This window comes from Protopterus annectens, chromosome 7.part0 (genome assembly GCF_019279795.1).
Source record: "Protopterus annectens isolate FY-2018-M chromosome 7.part0, PAN1.0, whole genome shotgun sequence".
NCBI classification, from domain to species: domain Eukaryota; kingdom Metazoa; phylum Chordata; order Ceratodontiformes; family Protopteridae; genus Protopterus; species Protopterus annectens.
The window spans coordinates 1137268367-1137287394 of record NC_056739.1 but is presented as its reverse complement, the minus strand read 5'-3'; the positions used below and the strand labels follow the sequence as shown (position 1 = coordinate 1137287394).

General features: G+C 42.3%; 1 protein-coding gene across 2 annotated transcripts in view; it reads left to right on the top strand.

The window, feature by feature from the left end:
• The window catches only part of WDR76 (WD repeat domain 76), a 773733-nt gene that overhangs the window by 12804 nt on the left and 741901 nt on the right, over window positions 1-19028 (top strand). The gene's annotated exons all lie outside the window — the stretch shown is intronic.

The window sequence follows — 19028 nt, the reverse complement described above, 5'->3', positions numbered from 1 at the left end:
TCTAGCCAGTTTCTCTTTATCAGATTGTCTCCCTGGAGACATGTGGACCAGACACAGAATTGCTACTAAGCATACATTTATTTGCTAGAAAAAAAGGCCTTATAGTATTCAATATTCTTTTTAAGTTGACTTGCTTTCTCTTAAAACTTGTTACTAGATCAAGCTAAGGGCCTTAATTCATTCACTCCCCCCCAAATGCAAGAATGCGAAAAAGCACATTAGTTTTTGTTTTCTCATGTTCTTTTAACCAAACTTTTTTTTTTTTTTTTTTTTTTTTTTTTTTTACATTGCAGTACCCATACCTCTCAAAACTGGAGAAGGGAGAAAGAAAAAATAGGAACACCTCTCCACAATAGTATCCCCATTACACTCAAGAACAACTAAACACTTCACTTTATAGCATGCAAATAAAATTGTGCACTGAAAAAAAATTGTTTTACGTAGTTAAATTTCTGCCTCCTCTTCCCTCCCCAAGTATATTTCAGAACATTTAATGACATAAGGTAGGGCATATGCCTCCTTACACTCCACTCCCTCACAAGTCCAGCAAAGTCCAGTATTTCCAGATTTTCCTTTTTCTGTCATATTTCACAAATATAAATATTGCTTGTAATCCCACATTTGTAAATTTCCAGGTTACTGTTTTTATTCCTGTTCATATCCATCTCCCACATCTGTCTCCGCTTAATTTCCAGCGTACTCTCGATCTTCTGTTCAGCTGCTGTGCTCCCTTCCTTCTTTCCAGCATTTCCTGTTGAAACATTGGGTAAGGTTTCACTGGCACAGTCTCTCTCTGGTCTTTATTACTAGACAAACAAGAAACAGAATCCACTTGTGTTTCACAGCTCACTTTTTGTAGGACAAACTTTTGTATTTCCTCTTTAGCATGTACTTCTGCCTTGCAGGGTCAAAATAATTTTTTGATGAATATTTTGAAGATAGTTTGGTACAGCAGTTTGAATCTCACACCTGCTTCTTGACATTCCCTGAAAAGTGGAATAAATGTACTCTTCTGGTTGGTGTACTGTGAGTAATCATTCTGCAGAAACACTCTGCTGTTCTCCCACTTTCAGTACTTTGTCCTTCTGCCACAGTTAGAATCAGCTCCTCCTGCTTGTAAGATTTACATCTTTACTATTAAAGGTTTAAGATGCTTTCTTATAGCCAGGTTTGGAGCATACACACAATGTGCCCTTTCAATTAACTTCTGCTGCGGGAATACCAGTCCAGTTGCTTACTTATGCTTTTATAAAATGAGAAGTCTGTTCCTTCCAGTTTCTTTGGTACAGCTGAAAAATCTCAGGTTTTCCCTACGTGCTCTGTCCTCTAATTGTGTGTGTATGTATGTGTGTATATGTGTGTGTGTGTGTGTGTGTGTGTGTGTGTGTGTGTGTGTGTGTGTGTGTGTGTATATATATATATATATATATATATATATATATATATATATATATATACACATTTTTTTGAGACATCTCTTCTTGCGTAGTCTCATATTCAGGCAGCCTTTTCATTTTGACCTCTGAATTATTTTGCATTTTTATCACCTCATCTGAATATCTGTTTAAAGCTTCTTCCATTTTCCAGCCTTTTTTGTCTGAGTTGATGTACTCCATTACTGGTTTGTTTAACATTTGTTGACCAGGAAAGTGCGACATGGACAGAGGCTATTTTCAGCGGCGGCCCGGGGAGAAATGCTCCGGATGCATGTCTTTGGAATGTGGGAGGAAACCCAAGCGAACAGAGGGAGGACATGCAGACTCCACACAGAAGGCCCTCCAGCTGAGAATCGAACCGAAGAACCTGTTGCTGTGAGGTGACAACGTTAAACGCTGCAGCACTGTGCCTCCCAGTTTTGTTTATAAATATGGTTCTGTTTACTTTTGGCAGGTCTCTGTGCAGTTGTGTTATACTTTGCTCTAGGTTACTGGAAGTCCTGTCTGGAGCTTGCACTGCTTTTTGCTGAACAGCTGCAGTACTTTTTCCCAGTCAGTGTTTTTTCCTTACCTTTTGTAGCTGATTAACTTTCAGATCCTCTCTTTCTTTTTTCCTTGCATCCAGACACAGTGCACTTACTAACCAGTTAACGAAATTTACCCAGAAACACAACCACTGGCCTTCTCTTCTGAGTTTCTGTTTTCACACTGGGAGAGTTAGAATTAAGATGTTATTCAGTGTACAGCCATCTTGGAAGTCCATAATTCCTACATTTCTTAATTCCAAAAGAAATGCTATCTGTTTATTAAGTAACTTTATGACATAAAAGAACTAAAATAGCTTGCTATAAAATATGCAATTTGTATTGTGAAAAGTTTCATAAAATTATCAGAAATTGTTTTACTTGCTTGTCTTTTTTTCATCCTCCTCCTCCTCCTCCTCTCCACAGATTCCGTCCAAAATTAACAACTTGAATGAAATAAGGCAAATGCATTTCATTTCTCAAGTTTAACAAAGTCAGCAAAGGTCTGCTCTTTCCATCTGTTCTTATAGAGCTATATTTCACGAATGCAATTGATGCTTTGCAGTATCAATTTTTTTTTCACTAATTTTCATATTGCTGGTCTTCACTCATCTCCCAACTCTAGATTCCAGTTTAATTCCAAGGTACTTCCGATTCTTCTGGTCAACCCATGTGCTTTTCTCTGTTTATCAAGCATTTGCCTTTGGAGCAGTGGAAAATATTTTACTGGCAAAGTCTCTTTGTGCTTTATCATAAGAATGAGAAGCAGGGAATCCCGTCTTGTTTGGCTTATTTTTTGTTGGAGAAACTTTTGCATTTTCTCCTTAGCCTGTTCTGCATAAAAAAACAGCTTTGATTCTCCAGGAAAACTTAGTCTGAAGACAGGTGGATACAGCAGATTGACTCAAGCACATGTCTCTCATCTTTCCCTGATTGTTGGAATACATTTGATCTGAAGTAGGATATTCATTTGTCTACAACCTGTGGGTTATGGATCCGATATCGGATCCGAACCGGCATAGTTTTCCAGCTATGGATCCAAGCTCTCAGCTCCTCCCCTCACCCATAATGCCCTGCTCTACCCTCATGACCTCAGATCTTGTTTGCCGCTGGTAACTAGATGTGGATACATAGCTCTCAGCTAAGTAGACTTTTTCTTGTTGAAAAATAGACAATTTTTTCTTTCTTTAATAATATTTGTGTGAAAGTAGTAGGTTTCCCGTTTATATAGACTGTTTTTAAGTGTATTTTAAGTTACAGTAATAATTTTTATTCCCTCCCTCGCTGTAGAGTGTGTGTGTAGGCCTGTGTGTTTTATTTTTTGTTTAAGTTACTTTTCAGTAACTTTGGGTTGTTATAGATTATGGCTGAACAGCCTAAGTCTATATTTTCCAAATGCTCGAGTGTGGCCATAAGCTCTCTCCGGCTGATGGCCACACTCGTGTTAGTGTCTTGGGGTTGAACACCTCACATCTGGTTGTACCATTTGTGCAGGGTTCAACCCCAGGGCACTGAGGAGCGGAGGTCCAAGCTGGTCTTGGCGGGTCTTTACCGCCGGACTCGGCTCCGACCTCCGCTCCTTCGGGACTCCTGTGGCTGCAGTAGTTCCCCTGTGGCACCCCTCCTGCTCCGGGGACTCAAACTCCCGCTTCTGGAGAGGAGAGGGATGCATCTAGAAAGGACCGGAGGGAGAAGCACCTGGCGGCGGGCGAGACCTCTGTTTCGGCCCGCCAGCTAAGCGGCTTCTCCCGGCTCCGTGTCGGTCTCCTCCTTCTCGGCTCCGGTCCCCTGTTTGCTTCTCACGGGTCCCGAGGAGGAGGAGACCGATCTCCGTCGAGGCTATCGAGGAGGCATTCCAGGCCTACCTCGGTAGCCTCGTCGAGATCTACCCATAGCCTTTCGATGCTGATCTGGACCGGATGATGAGAAGGTTCATCCAGGCCCAGATGCAGATGGGAGTGCTCTTGCCTCCCCTCCGGGGAGCTCAACACCCTTTTAAGCCTATTGCTCCTTCTCCGACCCGCTACCGGGTTGAGCAACTGGAGCCGAGCAGCTTCGGGCGGGGAGGTCGGAGCCGATAGTACTTGGTACCGGATCCGACCCTGCCTCGAGTGCGTCGGACCCGATCTCGGAGCCTGGATCCGAGCCTCGGATCCGGGGATCAGTGCTCCTTCGGCGCCGTCTGTGTCGGAGCGCACTGTCCCGCCGGATCCGAGTGCGCGCCGGCTCCGATCCACTCTTCGGATCCGAGGGGAGCCGATTGTCGGATCCTTTGGTCGAGGTCGGCTCCCCGGCTTTGATGTAGTGGAGAGGGCTCTGTTGAGGGTCTCCGGACCCCGGCACTTGCTTCGGCTCCGTCCGCTCCCTCTGCACTGGGCCAGGCTTCCACCATCCGGCCCCTGGGACAGCCCGTTTCTGTGCCCCAAGTTGCTCCCATGGAGCAAATTGCTGCTGCGAGGACTCCTCTGACAGCCCCCAGAGGAGGCTCCTCATGGCATGCAAAAGGAGGCACATTGACTCCCGAGTCTCTCACTGAAGACACGGACTTGGAGGAAGGGAAGGCTCCCCACGGTCACCCCGAGGATGTCTCCTTGGAGACATCATGGAAATGCTCCGTTAGGGGGTGGTCTGCCCCAAGTCTTCCTCGGACGAGTCCGTGTTCTTGGAGGCATTGAAGCGGGCCCGTCTACCTCTTGGGTGTCCCCTGCCGACCCCCTGGTGGACCTTATTACCACCAGGGCGTGGAAGGAACCGGACACCGTGGAGCCAATTCCCAAAAGACCTGATAGAATCCTTAGCCCGCCTTCCGACAGGACCCATTGGAGTAAGGGGCCTCCTGTAGATGCCATGTTGATGGCGGCCACAAAGAGGGAACTGGCTCAGGAGAGTCCCTCAGTCCACCCACCGAGCAAGGAGTCTCGGATGATGGACCGCTTGGGAAGCGGATGTTCAGTTCGGCGACCTTCTCGGTAAGGCGCTGAACTATTTGGCACATGTTATTCGGATGCAGCGAGACCTTATTAAGGAGTACGCTGCATCCCCCCCTGAGTCCATTTCGGAGGAGGACAGAGTTCTGCACTCCACCAAAATGGCCACTCTTAGGTCAGTCACAAATACTTCTGCGGCTACTCTCCCATGCTACGGAGGGCCGCTAGAGCCGGGGACAGGACTGGTCACGAGGCGTCAGGCCTGGCTCCGCCACTGCGATTTTTCTGAGCCCTTCAAGGCGCTTAACGCCCTTTGATGGTTCTGCTCTGTTTGGCAAGACCGTTCGAGGCGTTGACCCAGAGCGAGAAGGACGGAAGACGCTGTCTGCCGTCGGAATCCGCTTCTCTGCACCCCAGAGGCCCTATTCTAGGAACCAAAAGGGTCAGAAGAAGATGTGGTTCGGAAGTCGCAGCAGTCCCAGCCTGCTCCGGACAACCAGTCCTTCCGCGGCAGAGGAGGACAGGGAGGACGCCGCCCTAGAGGCAGAGGGGCTCCCAGAAACTTCGGGTCCAGGGAACCTTTCTCTGAGCGGCCCGCAGCAACCCTGAGGTTGCCCGACTGCTCTACTCTGGAGGCAGTCGGGGACGTTCCGGGGCAGCTAGCGACAGGGGAGGCCATAACATCGGACGGCTGGGTTCTCCAGATCATATCCAGGGATATCGCATTCCTTTCCTTCACCTTCCAAAGATGAAGTCCCTCCCAGACGTACCACCCGGTCAAAGGGAGGCCGCTTTGGCAGAAATTGGCCATCTGCTAGAGAAAAGAGCCATCCAGCCCGTTCCCCAGACCAGATCGGATCAGGGTTCTACTCCAGATTCTTTTAGTGCCAAAAAAGACGGGGCAACTAAGACCAATCCTAGACCTCTCTCTTGAATCTGGCAGTCCCCAAAGAAAAATTCGAATGGTCACTCTACAATCTATTCTCCCCTTCTGGGAGAAGGCCACTGGATGTGCTCGATAGATCTCAAGGGCGTACTACCACATCCTAATGGACAGGCGCTCAGGAGGTTTCTCCGCTTCGGCTGGGAGCCAGTCACTACCAGTTCGGGTCCTTCCCTTTGGTCTCACCACAGCCCCAGGGTGTTTACCAAAGTACTAGCAGTGGTAGCGGCCCACCTGAGGCTTCAGGGGTGCAGGTCTTTCCCTACCTGGACGACTGGCTCCTTACCGCCCCAACAAGGCATCTACTTCTCTGGCGAGACTCCTTTCTCCATCTTGCTCCATTTCTGGGCATCACAATAAATACAAACAAGTCCAACCTGGCGCCCACTCAGCTCTTAGATTTCATAGGGGCCAGACTAGACACAAGGAGTTTACGAGCCTTCCTCACTGCGGACAGAGTTCTAAATCTGCAGCTCCAGGTGCGGGCCATTCTCCATTCATGTTCTGTTCCAGCGGAGTTGGTCCTGAGGGCTCTAGGGTCCATGGCTTCGTCGATAGCACTTCTTCCTCTTGCCAGGCTCAACATGCGCATTCTGCAGTGGACGCTCTTAGTACAGTGGTCATACCTTGCTCTCCCCATGCATCATCCCATAGCGATCAGCAAGGCTTGCAAGCGGTCCCTCTTGTGGTGGCTCCACTCCCCGGATCTCCACGAGGGTCGCCCTTTTTGTGCTTCTCCCCCTCTCGCCACGGTGACCACGGACGCCTCCCGCCTCGGGTGGGGGGGGCACTTTGCGGGCCGGACAGTCCAAGGCACGTGGAACGACTCAGAGACCTTACTGCATATCAATGTTCTAGAGATGAGAGCAGTGCTCTTAGCGTTGCTAGCACTTCAGGACTTTCTTCCCTTGGGAACAATTGCGATTCAATCGGACAATATGTCTGTTGTCTGGTACATCAACAAGCAAGGGGGAACAAGGTCTTACCCTCTTTGTCGAGAGGCCATGAGAGTTTGGGAATGGGCAATTTCCACCAATCGCTTTCTCATAGCAACGCACATTCCGATTCGGTCCAACATCCTAGGGGTCAAGCTCAGTCGCACCATTCTGACCCCTTACGACTGGTCTCTCAATTGTCAAGTAGCGGAACGCATATTCGCACGGTGGGGAACCCCTTCATGCGATCTTTTTGCTTCTCCCTCAAACACCAAGTGCGACAGTTTTTTCGCTCTAATACCTCCTCCCGGAGGTACCCCAAGAGACGCTCTGGTGCATGCTTGGCCACCCGGTCTTCTGTATGCCTATCCACCCTTGCCTCTGATGCTCCAAGTTCTTCAGAAAGCCTCTCGGGTGGGTTGCAGAATGATTCTCATTGCTCCATTCTGGCCTCGACAGATCTGGTTCCCCTTCCTCAGGTCTCACTCGGTGAATCCTCCTTGGATTCTAGATCCCATCCCGGATCTGATTTCCCATCCATCCTGCATTCCTCCTCCGAACCTGGACAACCTGAAGCTGACCGCTTGGCTGCTCCAGTTCCACTCTTGATAAGGACTCCCGGTATTTCTTGACGGCTAAAGGCTATTTTGGTGGCGGCTCATAAACCATCCACTAGAAAGGTTTACGAAGCAAATGGAAACGTTTCTCTGTTTGGGCGGAGCGGCAAGGCCTAAATCCCTTCACGGTTCCTCTCCCTGTAGTGCTTGATTTTCTAACCTCTCTCTTTAATGATGGTGCCAGCAGTTCCACAGTAAAAGTTCAACTGGCGGCAATTTCTCACTATCACATTGGTCATGAGTCTAATCCTCTTATGTCAGCCAAATTGTGCAAAACATTTCTTAAAGGTACTTTCCTTCTCAGGCCCCTATAAAGCAAGCAGTTCCTCCTTGGGACCTTTCTTTGGTCCTACAGGCCTTGACCGCTCCCCTTTCGAGCCAGCTCTGTGGATCTCAAATTCTTGTCCTACAAGACAGCCTTTTGGTAGCCATTACATCAGCCAAGAGAGTTTCTGAACTTCAAGCTTTATCAGCTAAACCTCCTTACTTGGTATTTCATCCGGACCGTGTCTCCCTCAGGACCAACCCGTCCTTCCTTCCTAAAATCGCTTCTGAAGCAAACATCAATCAATCCATTAACCTCCCTGTTTTCTTCCCTAAGTATGAAAACAAAGGTGAATATAAGCTACACTCACTAGATGTTCACAGGCAACTAAGATTTTATCTCAACAGGACAGCTGGTCATAGGCAATCCGACCAGCTGTTTATTTCCTTTGCAAAATTCAATTTGGGCAAGCCAATTTCTAAAGTTTCTCTGTCCGCTGGATTTCACAGTGCATTTTATTGGCTTATCAAGCGTCAGGAAGGCCGCACCGGGGTGTTCATGCCCATTCAACCCGGTCAGTTTCTACCTCGGCAGCCTTCAAGGCTAGGATTCCTCTAGATGATATTTGTGCAGCAGCCACGTGGGCTTCATCTCATACATTTATTTCTCACTATAAGTTGGATCTTGCATCTAGGGGTAGAGCATCCTTTGGCTCCGCGGTGCTCCGGAATATCCTTCCATGATGGCCGCCCAAGATTCAGGTAGCTGGGGACTCTGTCCCACAGGTTGCAGACAAATGAATATCCTACTTCAGATTTAGAAGTTATGTACTCACCATAACGTTCCATCTGAGTAGGTGTATTCATTGTCTGCAACCATCCCGCCCTCCTATCCCCCTGGCCTTTCAGTTTCCTGCATATTCCGTGTTACCCTTTTGAGGGTATTGTTGCTTTGGCAAACTCGATCTGAGGTCATGAGGGTAGAGCAGGGCATTATGGGTGAGGGGAGGAGCTGAGAGCTTGGATCCATAGCTGGAAAACTATGCCGGTTCGGATCCGATATCGGATCCATAACCCACAGGTTGCAGACAAATGAATACACCTACTCAGATGGAACGTTATGGTGAGTACATAACTTCTAATTTCTCTTCTGCCTGATGTACAATGAATAATTATTGTCTCTAAACACTGTACTGTCTAATTTTTAATAATTTGCCCTTTTTTTCATGACCAGATTTAGAGCATACTCATGATGTGTCCTTTCAATTAGTAGTTCCTGCTGTGGAATACCAGTCCATTTGCTATTTGTGCTTTCATAAAATTAAGCATGTTCCTTCTAGTTTTTCAGGTACAGCAGGAAAATCTTAAATTTTCCATGCTTGCTGTGTGCTCCAATTCTACCGTTTTTATAAATATCTTTGCTTGAGCAATCTCATACTCGGCCAGCTTTTTTCTTAAAACTGCAAACAGAGGCTGAAATTATCAGCTCATCTTGATATCTATTTAAAGCTTCTTCCCTTTTTTCCAGCCTTTTGTTATTTGACTTGATACACTCCTTCACTGTTTTCAGGTTTTCTGTTTCTTCTTTGCTTGCTTCCAGGCAGTGTACTTACAAGCCAGTAGCTAAATTATATCAAGCTGACAATATCACTTGCTGTTGTTTATCAGTTTCTGTTTCGTACCGGATGACCGGAAGTCGAGCTGTTGATTTAGTGTGCAACCATCTTGTATTGCATCCACTTGTGATCTTTCTCTTATTAGTTGTACTGCACCTCGAAATATGTATAATCTACCATAAATTTGTTATGAAGTACAAACTTTGTGTCTCATCTTGAGAAGTGGCTGCAATAACCGTTAGGGTTGCTGAAGGTAAGTTATTTCTGCCTTTGATATTTTGATGCATCTGGTCATAAAACACAGGTGGAGACTTGAAGTAAGCAAAAGTTTTATAAAAGCCACAAGCGGTACAATACAAGCCGTCTGTATTAACAACACTGCAAATCCCAGTATCTGGTAAACTGTAAAGTTTGAAAAATTCCATTTCTTAATAGAGAGTGCCTGCACGCATGTCTATATATATATATATATATATATATATATATATATATATATATATATATATATATATATATATATATATATATATATATATATATATATATATATAAAATACGCACACACACGTACAATACATTGTGTGTGTGTGTATATGTGTGTATGTGTATATATATATATATATATATATATATATATATATACATATGTAAAAAATGTGTGTGTATATATATGTGTGTATATATATATATATATATATATATATATATATATATATATATATATATATATATATAATGTTTATTAAATTATTTAAGATTTGAGCAAACCTACATTAATAGAAAGAAAAGAAGCCAAATTCATTTTTTCTGTTTACATATTTTTTTAACAATTGTCATCAGTTCACTGTTACATAAACTGCAAAATTTCTTCCTTCTGGTAAACCTCACTCTCTCTCCTCCTCCTGAACATTATTCTGACTGTATTGTTCCATTTATTTTATTTTTAACACCTTTATTGTATTATCACTTGTGACATAATCGAACATACTTGTGTAGAAAAGAAACTGTGTTAAGATGTTCACAGTTAAAACATGCACTATATATTTTTTTTTTTTATACAATTATCCTCAATCCAACATTGCATAAATTGTATCCATTCTTGCCTTCTCTTAAACTTCACTCCTCCAAAACATTTTGCATGTATCATTCAGTTTCCACTTTTTTCTATAAAATTTGCTCCTACCCTTATCTAAAGATTCCACTTCAATTCTTTTTATCTGTGACAGTATTCACTACTTCAAGTCGCAGTTGGTTTAGACTTTCACTTCCATTTTCTAGGGTTTTTTGAAGCTGCCAGAATTAAACCTAACAAGGCCATACTGTATCTAGGCAATTAATTTCCTGTATTCCAGCTCAAAAAAACATAATTTCATTAGTTTCAGCCATTTGCTCTGTAAGGATTTTTTAAAGTAACAACTTGGTACACTCCCAAAATATGCGTTCCCAGTTACCTCTTTCTTTCCTGTCACACCTCCATCATTTGCCATGTAAGTGAGGAAAATTCTTTGGAGTCTGCTCTGGGTATATAAATACTTATGCAAACACTTTCACCAAAAATCCTAAATCTTCTAGATTTTGTTACATATTGGGGGGGGGGGGGGGGTGCGTATTCCCTTCCATTGTTTCCTTGTGAATTGCTTATCCACTTAGTCTTCCCAATCTTTTCTAACCTGCTTCTGATTCTTGCAGTTATTCTGTAACATTTCATATGCCCTACTAATTATCCTTTTTTTAACAGGAACTTCTGTACTACATTTAACAAAGTCCCACCAAAGCAAATCTTTTTCTTAAGATTCCTCTATTTCTTTCCTTTTGCCTATACATTATCAATCCCTGGGAGGGAAGGCAGTCTGTAGCTTGTAGGCCAGACATCATTTTGGCTTCGTCCTGCTCTGTTACCATTCCTTCTCTAGTTATTTGTTCTCGGTGTCATGGCTTCTTTGCCAGATTTCTTCAGTAAATTCCAGCCCCATCTTGCCTATTTTCTGTACCTCTACTTGCAGTCATCCCTACTGGCCAAATCACCTTTCTTCCTTCTAATGTTTCCTTAGTTCTTAAGAATAATTTCTGCTACTTTACGAATATAATAATCTGTGTGGTGGTGGTCCTTATTATTAAGGATCTGCATTAAAAGTCCTGTTCTCTTTTTATTTCCTGAAACCCCCCCCCTCGCTTCATCGCTATCATCATTTTCCATTTTGAGTTGTAACAGTCATCTTGGGTTATACATATATAATTGTGTAGGTCTAAAATATTCTTTCAAATCAAGTAATGCAAACCCACCTTGTTATGTTGGAAGGATCATCTTAAGCTTATTATATTGATCACTGCTGCAGCAGCTTTAGATATATGCTTTATATCCTGCTGAGGATTTAACAGCCGTCCAGCTTACACTGCTTCAGGGCACCTTCCACATGCCCAAACTGTCAGGCAGCTTAAGCTGAGCTGACTAAAAAGACAAGTTTGTGTGCAAAGCCCTTCACTGCTTTCCTGCTGCCAAAGAGTACACTCCTAATGCTTTTGAGTATCAAAGGTTGGCTTGTACTTTCCTTTGCTGGGCAGTTAAGTTTCCTTTTCAAGAAAAAAAAAAAAAAACAGTTTTCCTCTGTTTACTGGTGTTTTATTACCTTCCTCATTAGGAAAGTTATTTTAAAGCTAGGAGTGTTGTGTTTTACTGTACTGTCTTGAAACTCTCTAACATGTTTTTTAATTGAGCATTTTTCCCTCTCAGTTTAAAAGTAGAGTTAACTAACTTATAAACATGTTTTCTGTGGAGAAATTGTTTATTTTTTCCAGGTTGGGGCTGGTATAGTCTTTGTCAAAAAAAAGTCTTTCAAACACAGTAACAAATAAAAGGTAGCTTTACAGGAATTTGCTGCTGATCTTCCCTGGGAAACTGGCACCATTTTTGGCTTGACAATGGACCATACCAGCAGTCCTATAGTCAGATCTTCTAGCCACAAAAAAAGAAAAAGTTAAGCAAATAACCTTGCCACCGAGTAAGCTTGTGTCTTCTGTGGCTATTTGTTCCTCACACTACTCGTCTTTTACCCCAGACCTCTTTGGTATAGCACCTACAGCCATTATGGATTGGGGGTTAACGAAGTCCTCTGCAGCTGTTGAAGTTTGCTGAGAGTGCAAGGAAAAGAGACTTGTTGGTCCTTGAGGGAACCGGGAAGGAATGCCCATCCCTGAGAAAGCAGATGCTGTCATTAGTAACACTGCCCTTTTTCCTGTCGAAAATAAACAGATAACCAAGCCTGTATCTAATTCTCCAATTTCTTTAAGAGTAGTTTCCTGTGTATGGCTCAGGTTTTAATTCAGGCTATTTATTTATTGTTCTTGTAAAGTAGTTTCTTAGTAAAGAAAGATGGCTTCCTGAAGAGATGCAAGATTCTGAATCTAAACAGGAAGATGCTGTGACGGATTTAAGCTTTTTTCCTCCCTAAAATTTCTTATTCAGACTCCGAGGAGAGCTCCGTTTCTGATTCTCCCTGTGGGGATTTCTCTTTCTCTGAGACTATTGCTAGAATGTGCCATTGTTTTCAGTGGGATAAAACTTGACATTTCTCAGTCCCTCAGAATATATTGGGAGTTGTTAGATGTTTTTTTTTTTTTTTTTGAGGAATTTTCCAGAACCTACTCCCATTCCTCCAGTTCAGTTAGCTTTAGAGGGTGTGTGTCTGTGCATCACTACCTGCAGTTTTCCTGTTCGTCAGCCAGCTGTCCCTAAAAAAGACAGCATTTATAAAGTTCCTCAGTCTTTTATACACCATTCCCAAATTTGACCCAGCAGCTATACCTTAGGTGATGCCCCTGCTTTTAAGCACATAGTTAATTCCAGTCCTGCCCTTTCTGAAAAGGATTGGAAAATTATTAATAGGAATGGGAAAGACAGTGTATACTGCAATTTTCATTTTCAAAGCGTTGAATTGTCAGGCTCATATGTTGGTTTGTTCTGACAAGACTTCTCTCATACTTTCACAATTTATCTGTAGTTTATTCTTGTGAAGAAAATGTTATTCTACTACTCATTATTTGCTGTGTATGTTTGACTGTTTATAAGTCTTCCAGGGGTACGGCTACTGGTACTGTTTTTTAAGGCAGTTTGCATAACTGCATTCTCAGAACCTTCCAGATAATGTTAAAATTAAATTTTAAATTCTCCTTTTCGGTTGACATTTAGTGTTTATCCTCTGATGCAAAGGTGATGAAAGGGGCAAGCTGATCCAGGTAATGTCTTTCAGCTCTTCTTTTTCCAAAGTTTCCAAGGGATTTTCTTTCTCCTCTGCCATTTTTTTGCAGAACACAGAGTAAACCGTTTCAAAAGAATTCATATAAACAGGCATTTAAGAAGAAATGGCAGAGTAGTTCCAAAAACCTCCCACAACCAAGGACAATCCATTCAGTCTGAATGACTGTTCAAGAGACCTTGTGACCCACTCCAACCCTAGCCCTTTTTATCTTCCAAAAAGTCTTAATCTCCATGTTTCTCTTTGGCAACAGATTTGTTTCACACAAATGGGTTTTGAATATCATTCATCAAGGTTACCAATGGCAGTGGGAGGAATTTCCTCATTTCCCCAGGTTATGTCCTCCTGCAGATGAGACTTCTGTTTCCTCCTATTCTTCATCACATGCTGCCCCAAGAAGTGATACAACCAGTTCCTCCTTCCCAGGCGAGGAAGAGTTTTTATTCAGGGATGTTCCTAGTGCCAAAGAAAGAAAATGCTTGGAGACCGGTTCTGGATCTTTCTTTCCTAAACCTCATTGTGATAGTGCCCTAATTTAAAATTATGTCACTTCCTATTCTGTTATCTGTTCTTCTCTTTTTTAAGTTTCTTGGTAACATTAGACTTAAATGATGCTTAGCATCACATCCCCATTCATCCAGACTTTAGATATTTCTTAAGGTTTTGATTGTTTGGATCCAGTAATTAGTCACTTTCCCACTGGACTCTTCACCACACCGAGTGTTCACAAGGTGTCTAGGTGCAGTTATAGCTCATTGCAGGCCACAGGGTATCCATTTTTTCATCTTTAGGTGACTTGCTTATCTTTGCAGAGTCTTTTTTCAAAGTGTCACAAATCTGTCTCTTGAGGGAGAGATCTGTTAAACAATTTGGTTTACCACAAAAACATTCAAAAGTCTTTCTTGAATCCTTCACACAGGATTGTATTCCTAGGAGGTCAACTAGCCACCTCAGTTCAGAGCTTTTCTTCCACAGAAAAAAAATAGATCTTTATTTAGATTGGTGTCTGTTTTCCAGTCGGACTTTGGTCACTGCGAGGGAATACATTAGGACTTTGGAATTCATGGCATCAATGATTCTTATGACAGTCCTGGCAAGACTCCATATGAGGAAGATACAGTGGTATCTGAATTTACTTTGGTCCCAGCCTGGGATTTGTCAGAAGAGAAATCTTTTGGTGGAGACAACAGCTGTCCTTAAATCCAGATCTTGCCTTCTTCTGTGCTTCAAATCTGTCAACTCAGACACTTTTAGATTTTGCTTGGGGAGCAGTTTCAAGAGGGATAAAAGGGATGTGGGACACTAAGGACAGACACAAGCATGTAAATAGCAAGGAGATGCGTGCCCTGATAAAGACAGTTAATTCTCTTAACCATCTTTGGCTCGTAGGGCCTCTTCAAGTGGTTTCAGACTATGCCTACTGTCAGGTGATACATCATCAAGCAAAGAGGAACCAGGTGATACCTCCTTTGCAAATTAGCCATGTTAACTTGGAATGCAGCATCACAGCACAGTCTCACTCTGTATTAATCCTACATTTCCTTCAGAGCAAAATTGTGTGGAAGGCAGGCTGAGCAGGACCAGGGAAGACCCTCAAAAATGGAAACTAAATTAGGTGGCCTTTCAACATTTGAGCAGTCTGTGGGAAGTTCTGGATCTTTGCCTTCTCTTTATCAGTCAACTGGCAGGATGATGTTCCAGGACTCTATGTAAGGAAGCCTGGAAGACTGATGCCTTTTCTTTGGACAGGAATGTTCTTGTATGCTTTTCTGCCCTTTCCACCAATATGCAGGGTACTTCTGAAGATTTATAAGGAATCCTCCATGATTATTGTGGCGACTCCCTGCAGGCCTAGGCAACTGTGGTTTTCCCTTATTTTAGAAATGGTAAGGGGGGGGGGGTGTTAACACAAACTTACTCAACGACTGGATGTATTCACATGAGCAGGGTGTTGGATAAACTCCAGCATCAATCAGTTTCAGTTGATTGCCTGAATGAGAGGGCCTTAATTCTGTTTAGGCAGCTGTTTTTTGAGGACGTGAAATAGTTACTAATGGAGACAAGAAAGCTTGCTACTAGAACATTTTATATTAGCAAATGGAAATTATTTTTAGTTGTTGCCATCAACAAAGCCAACACCCAGTCAAGGCTAGTTGTTCTCTAGTTTTACAATATTGTGTGAATCGCTATCCTATGGCCTTTTTTTATTGCTCTGTCATGGCTCATTTATCTACCATTTCAGCATATCTGCCCATAGAGCCTCCTCTTTCAAGGCAGTCTCATGTCCAAACGTTCTCGGAAGAGGTTTTGAGAAAGATTCCTCCAAGTAAACTGGTGGCCCCTCCTTAGGATCTTGAATCTGTTTTAGAGAAGCCAACACTTCCGTTTGACCCAGCTAATCTGTCTGATATGAGGTTCTTAAGGCGGAAAACGGTTTTATTGATTGCTCTGACCACTACAAGAAGAGTATATGAGTTGCAAGCTCTTGTGGTGAGTCGACCTTAACTTATTTTCCATAGGGACAGGGTTCCTTTGAGAACTAATCATTTTTTATGCCTAAACTGATTTCCCAATTTACTTTAAGTGAAAGTATCCTTCTTACCATTTTCTTTCTTGCACCTAAAATGAGATAAGATAGTCCATACTTTCGACGTCCACAGACGGCTCTGGTACTGTCTTTACAGAACTAAATCTTTTTAGATCAATTGTTCATTTCTTTTGAATATAAGAAGGCAACACCTATGTCAAAACGGACTTTCCAAGTGGTTGTCTAAGGCTGTTTGCTTTTGTTAAACTCATTGTAACAAATCTGTTCTGGGCAGGGTTAAGGACCTCTCTTTCAGGGCCTTGGATTTACCTGTATCTTTCTACAAAGGGATGGATTCTGGAAATATTCTAGGAGCTGCTACTTGGTCTTCTGTTCATAACTTTTACAAAGCATTTTAAGCTTGATTCTTTCTATAGGTCCATATCACATTGTGCTAGGACCATTCTCCTGGGGTTCCTGGAGTATTTTCCTTCCAACTCACAAATGTAGTTGCCTGTAGTAATCTACTCAAATAGCTAAGGCTACTGAAGCAGTGAGTAATATAATGAATATAGTGCCAGGGAACGTTGATACACGGTTCAGATAGTTTATTCCACAGAAGTTAAAAATCACAAAGAGTGTTCAGACCAGCAGTGTACTGTGTTAACGCTCTTAACATCAACACTTCAAATATGCGTTTTCGTCCTCACACATAGGACTTCATCAGACAATATGCTTCAATTCAAACACATATCAAGCTTGTTCTGGGCCACTCTCTTCAGAGTTCCATGTCCAAACTGTAGCACTTCTTTCATCCAGATGTCCTCAGGGATTCAGACCCTAGAACCGGACATCTGGATGAAAGAAGTGCTACAGTTTGGACATGGAACTCGGAAGAGAGTGGCCCAGAACAAGCTTGATATGTGTTTGAATTGAAGCATATTGTCTGATGAAGTCCTATGTGTGAGGACGAAAACGCATATTTGAAGTGTTGATGTTAAGAGCGTTAACACAGTACACTGCTGGTCTGAACACTCTTTGTGATTTTATCTGAACCGTGTATCAACGTTCCCTGGCACTTGTTTCTTGGATTTGCAGTTTTTTGAAGTGCTACTACACTTTTTTGGTTCATAATGAATATAGTGGAGTTGTATAAGTTTAACTTGCCATAACAGTAGATATTTGAATGATCACTGCTGCAGTAGCTACACACTCGTGTTTTTGGTGTGTTTTTTATGCCAGGGTGTGGACACTTATTTTTTCTTGCTCCTAGCCCTAGCATAATGCTTTCAGGGCTCAGTCTCCCTCTTTATGCTGACACAAAACCTTTGAATGGTTTAGTGCCTGAACTTGTCTTTTATTCATCTCTGCTTGAGCTGCCTGAAGGGTGCATGGAAGGTGCCTGGAAACTTTGGAAGCTGGCCAGCAATTATATCAGGATATAACCCATATAGCTAAGGATACTGCAGCAGTGATCATTTGAACTTCTGCTGTTATGTTACGTTCAACGTAAATGACTGTACTGCCCCATTTAACCCTTGCCTTCTACCCCCCCCCCAATAAATTCCTTGAAGTCTTTTATTAATTTGTCCACAACTTCTCTGGTTGATTAAAAACATGCCTGACTCGTATAAAATACTGAAGTGACTAAAAGTCTTTTTTACTTATTGTATCTTACTGTCCGTATCCATTGAACAAATGATTCCAGTTTTTGTTTTTATGTTTTTTGTTTTAGTCTCCTCCCCATGTCATTAGCTCCAGAACAGAAACCTTTTTGATTCATAGTTTTAAATATTCCATCTTACTGTGCCCTCAAATATGGAATTGCTGAACCAATTCATATGTGGATACATAATTTATGAATTTAACCTTTGTTTTATCTTTGTTAATTTTATATCCTGAAAGATTAAAACTGTTTGAAAGTGTTCCACAACACTGAGGTTTCCTTTTCTGGATTCATGAGATAAAAAATTATATAATTTGCAAATAAAGCCATCTTTTTTATTACCATACCAGTTATATCCTTGCATTTCTGATTCCCTTATTTTCTTTAGTAGTGGCCCTAAATATAAAACAGATAAGAGTACATCCCTGCCTGGTTACTCTGTTAAAACACAATTTAGAGAAGAACCCTCCAATTTTAATTACTGCCTCTGGTTCTTTATTTCCTAATTAACCTTGTTATTGTATCAGGAAATGCCAGTGCTTCCATTGCCCCACTGGTAAATTCCCAGCCCACTCTGTCAAATGTTTTCTTTGCATCAAGACCCACCAAAAACAGGGATTTTCTTTCATTCTGTTTCCCTCTGGATCTTATTTACATGTTTTGAAATCTGTGCACGTTTATACCCCATCCATCACCCAGCATCTCAAGAGTACAGCATATTAACTTAAAAAACATGCTTTTGTCTAGCCTTTCTTCTTTTTCTGCATTGTAATGGCTACATTTCTTGTAAGTGAAAAAGAAAAAAAGGTACTTTGTATGTGATGGACTAAAACAAACCTCACTGAAAATATTTTACTGTGCAACATGTACATTTATATTGTGAAATGTTTTATATAAATTTTGTTAACAAAATTGTTTTAGTTATATTTTTTTCTTTTCTTTTAGTGTCCTTCCAAACAAAAATGACATCTGAGGTTTATGCTTTTCAGTTCCTTGCAAATTTAACAAAGTCCGCAAGCATCCAGTCTTGCTCATCCACTTTTTCTTGTAAAGCCATATTTAACAAATGTGATTGCTTTATAATCTCACATTTATTCATTAATTTCAAGTGTTGCTGGTTTTCTTCCTCTTCATCTCCATCTCCCAACCCCAGACTCGGGTTTAAGTCCCAGACACTCCCAATACTTTGTCAACTCCTGTGCTTTTTTTTTCCAATCAAGCATTTTCCTCACTGGAAATTCTGAGTTGTATTAAGAGAAGAATGAAATAGAGTCCCCTTCTGTTTGATGCCTTACTTTTTGTTGGACAAACTTTGTATTT